Source organism: Nematolebias whitei, chromosome 21, assembly GCF_014905685.2.
Source record: "Nematolebias whitei isolate Nwh7 chromosome 21, NemWhi1, whole genome shotgun sequence".
In the NCBI taxonomy this organism is placed as follows: Eukaryota; Metazoa; Chordata; class Actinopteri; order Cyprinodontiformes; family Rivulidae; genus Nematolebias; species Nematolebias whitei.
The window spans coordinates 12,888,327-12,893,474 of NC_056518.1; positions in this window are offsets into that span (position 1 = coordinate 12,888,327).

Sequence of the window (5,148 nt, forward strand, 5' to 3'; positions counted from 1 at the left end):
TAATTCCACTCGCCGTGTTTGGAGGACGAAGAATGATGAGTACCATCCTCAAAAACACCGTCCCTACTGTGAAGCATGGAGGTGGAAGCATCATGCTGTGGGGGTGTTTTAAACTTTAAAACGAAACAAGAACCATCTTGAATCTATAAACCCACCTTTTAAAAAAAATTAGTATTAAAATTTACACAAATACTCACATTTTAATCATAGTTTATTATAAAAAAAATTGCAGAACATATGCAAAAAGATTAACAATATAAGTTCACAATACTAAGCAAACCTGAATCATTAGAGCATAAACATCTCTTAAAATTCAAAATTGATACTTGAACCTAAATAAATTAAAGATTTCAGAGCATCCACAAGATTTTACAGCATCAGAAAAAAAAAAAAATCATATTTATACTTTACAAATGGTGTAGTGAGCAAATCTAATATACTGTGCATGCCATGGTTATGAATATAGGCCACATCCAGGAGGCTTATAGACAGATGGCATAATCCTGTTACTACCATAATGCACCTAAAATACTACTGTAATGGGAATATCAACTAAATATATATTTTAATAATAAATTAAACAAGCTTAATTTTATATATATTTGCCTATGAAGGTGTTTAGAGCAATCAGAAAAACTTTGCAAAATAATTTTTAAGAAACTAATGCACTGAGTTACAACAGCACTTTTGTTTTGAAGTTCTATAACCAGTGTCATTGGGTTCAGTCAATTTAAATGGCCAGTGTTTCCCCCACACTTGTGATATACTTCAAGAATCAACATTTACTGAAGTACAACAGATCCCTGTTAGCCAGACATTACGGTGGTTGTTCACAGTAAGAAACATTTAATTTGTTGGCACGGCTGAACAGAAAAAGGGTTTGAAAATTTTAAAAGAATAAAAATGAATTTTTACTTGTATGCCTAAATACTTAATCATATGTTGCGTGTTCTTTTTTAATTTAAATGTACCACGTTACCAATTAAATTTACAACAGAAGAAATCATGAAACCATGTTTTTCACATACTTTAACACATTTGATCGTTCAAGTACTGGTTGAAGACCACGAGCAGGGAAACGTGTCAGGAGACAGTGGGAGATCAGTGGTGAAGAGCGTCAGATAGGGTTATGTGTCTAAAGGTAGAAGTAGAAGGTCTGATGCTAAATGTTGTCACTGGTTATGCTCCACAGGTTGGATGTGATGTGGAGGAGAAAGCGAACTTTTGGAAGGATCTGGATGAAGTGATGAGCATTCCCAGGAAGGAGAGAGTGACGATGGGAGCAGACCTGGACATGTTGGTGAAGAAAACCGAGGGGATGAGGAAGTGATGGGACGGTTTGATGTCAAGGAGATAACTCGGGAAGAACAGACGGCGGTGGATTGTGCCAAGAGAACGCAAATGGCAACAACATTTTGGGAAACTTCATCAGGACTTTAGTTGTGGTATTTTGTTAATCTATATTTTGTGCAGAGATTTTCAATCTAAATAACAGAAGGATCTTATATACACTTTGAGACTGAATATTTTACTAAATAAAGTAATTTCAGTAAAATTAACCCTTGTTGTTTTTTAGTTTATATAATACTGCAACGCAACATGTTAATTTTGTTAAATGAATAACTATGATTTCTGTTTTTTGTTGGTTATATCACGAAATTTATCGTTATCAAAACGCTCTGAAATATCATGATATTATATTTGAGCCATATCGTCCACCCCTAATTGCAGTGGTGGAGAAAGTACTCAAACAATGTACTTAAGTAAAAGTACAAATAAACAGACAAGAATGTACTCTAGTAAAAGTAGAAGTACCACATTAACATTTTTACTTAAGTAAAAGTAAATAAGTACTTGCTTTTAAAATAATTAAAGTATTAAAATTAAAAGTACTTCCTGAATGTATTATTACCTATTGCAATGGTCTACATATCTTTAAGTGTGCCTACCATATGTATATTTTCTGTAATACATTAATAGTGTTGTTCCATTTTAATGAACGATGCTGCAGATAATACATGTTTTTATTGTGTTTACTCTGTGACACAGTTCACACTTGGACTTGTGATTCTGTGCATCAGAATTTCAGGGATGACCTGCAGAGTTAAATGTCATTAATCAAAATAAGAAAGAGGAATGATTTTACTTTTAAAAGGTTTTATTTAACACAAAGCAAAACCAATGTGTCATTTTAACTGCAGTAAACATGTTTAAGTAAAAGTTGTCTGCCTGAACAAAAGGAGCATTAGACACAACTAACAAAGGAACAGGCTCTGATCATTTCAACTCCAGTTAAAATACTGTCTATTCAACATTGTAATGGGTCAACAGTGAACAATATTTTAACTTCCTGACACCATTTTTAAAACTTGGACCTGAGTGTCGAGACATTTGGAGACATCTCTTGTCTCCTAACATCCATGAACTGACATATTTTAATATTGCAGCAAGAATTTCTTGTTCAAGTTCAGAAGAAGTTGGTTTTCAAAGATTTTTAAGTCCAGTCTGGATCTTTTGGGAGAGAGAAGGTGTCCTGTTGTACTGAGCAGTGTTTCAATAAGGAAATGGGTGGAGCATATCTTCTGGCTGACTCTCTTGCGGTGAAATACATTTTGGGTGTGTTAGTGGTGCTGTGGGTGCACCCAGCTTAATGATGTATATAGTAGAATAAGTCATTGGCCCAGTTCTTCTTGAAGGTGGGCCTAATGTTACCTGCCCACTTTGCAGTGATTCAATGGACCAGCTCCCCTCTCACCATTGGTTACTTTCAAAGTAACAAACAAATCAAAAAGCTGCAACATGAATGTAACTTGTAATGCAACACATTATAGAAATGTAGTGTAGTAGAAAGTACAGATACTTGATGTAAAATGTAGTGGAGTAAAAGTATAAAGTACCCACATTTAACTCTACTTAAGTAAAGTATAGATACATGAAAAATGTACATAAGTACAGTAACGAAGTATTTGTACTTTGTTACATCTCACCACTGCCTAATTGTAATGTTCTAACAAGTGAGGAGAGTGTGACGGGAAGATGGATGGAGTAATTTGAGGAGCTAATGAATGAAGAGAATGAGAGAGAAAGAAGAGTAAAGGTCAAAGAAACTGTGGACCAGGGAGTCCAGAAAGCTCTGAAAAGAATGAAGAAGGGGAAGGCAGTAGGAGGTTTTTTACTCAAATATTCAGTGGCATGGGCAGCACGGTGGCGCAACTGGTAGAGCTGCTGCCTCTCAGCGAGCAGGTCCTTGGTTCAAATCCCGGTCCAGGGGCCTTTCTGGGTGGAGTTTGCATGTTCTCTCCGTGCATGCGTGGGTTTTCTCCGGATGCTCCGGTTTCCTCCCACAGACCAAAAACATGCATGTTAGACTGATTGGTAACTCTAAACTGTCCCTAGGTGTGAGTGAGAGAGTGAATGGTTGTTTGTCTCGTTTGTCTCTATGTGTCCCTGTGATGGACTTGCGACCTGTCCACGGTGTACCCCGCCCCTCGCACAGTGATTGCTGGACATGGGCACCAGCGACCCCCGTGACCCAAAATGGAGTAAGCGGGTAAAGAAAATGGATGGATGGATGGATTCAGTGGCATATAGGAGGGTGAGAAAATACCTGAGGAATGGAGAAGAAGTGTGCTGGTGTCCATTTTTAAGAACAAGGGTGATGTACAGAGTTGTAGCAACTGCAGAGGAATTAAGTTGATGAGTCACACGATGAAGATCTGGGAGAGAGTTGTAGAAACAAGACTTAGACGAGAGGTGACTATCTGTGAGCAGCAGTATGGTTTCATGCCAAGAAAGAGCTCCACAGATGCCATCTTTGCTTTGAGGATATTGATGGGGAAGTACAGGGAAGGTCAGAAAGAACTTTATTGTATCTTTATGGATTTAGAAAAAAACATATGACAGGGTGCTGAGGGAGGGGGTGTGGTATTACATGAGGAAATCTGAAGTGGCAGAGAAGTATGTTAGACTGGTACAGGACATGTATGAGGACAGCAGGACAATTGTGAGATGTGCTGTAGGAGTGTCAGATAGCTTCAAGGTGGAGGTGGGACTGCATCAAGGATCGGCCCTTTCTTGTTGGACCGACTAACAGATGAGGTTAGGCAGGAATCCCAGTGGTCTACGATGTTTGCAGATGACATCGTGATCTGTGGTGAGAACGGGAACGGGTGGAAGAGAACTTAGAGAGGTGGAGGTATGCACTTAAAAGAAGAGGAATGAAAGTTCATGTGTAAAGAATACTAGTAAAGAGTACATGTGTGTGAATGAGAGGGAGGAGGTGGAACAGTGAGGCTACAAGGAGCAGAGGTAACAAAAGTACAGGACTTCAAGCACTTGTGGTCCACTGTCCAGGAAAATGGGGAGTGTGGTAAAATGTTGAAAAAGAGTTCAGGCAGGATGGAGCAGATAAAGACAGAATAAGGCCAAAGAGGACATAGATGAATGCAGTTACACAGGACATGGAGGTAGTTGGAGTGAGGACAGTGGATGCAGAGGCCAGAGTGAGCTGGAGGAGGAGGACTCACTGTGGCGATCCCTGAAGAGGGAAAACCGGCAATAACAAGAAAACTGTTCAAGCACTAACACATTGTGTTGGTTTCAATCGGTTCTTAAAAACAAAAAAATATATACCGTTTTCTGCATACATTATGCTTTTCATTTGAATTAATTTATTAAACCATTATCTGTCACTTGCTACTTAAGACAGGTTGGCGAAGCAGCTTGAGCAGGGAGGCCGTGACATCTTTCCACAGCCACCTTGTCCAGCTTTTCTGGGATGATTCCAAGATGTTCCTAGGCCAGCTGAGAGACAGTCTCATTAGCATGTCCTAAGTCTTCCCTGACATCCATCTCCAGATGAAAATGCCCAGAACACCTACCTAGGGAAGTGTCCAGGGAGCATCCTTACCAGATGCACAACCCACCTCCACTGGCTCCTCTTGATGTGGAGCAGCAGCAGCTCTATTCCCAGTGTCTCCCAAAAAACTGAACTTTTCACCCCATTTCTCAAAAGAGAGCCCAACCTTCCTTAGGCCAAAAACTTTTTTTGAACACCTGTATTCAAGATAGTATTATTCAATATTATATATATTACTATATATATAATATATAACATTACTATACAATATATATAACTAGAACATTTTC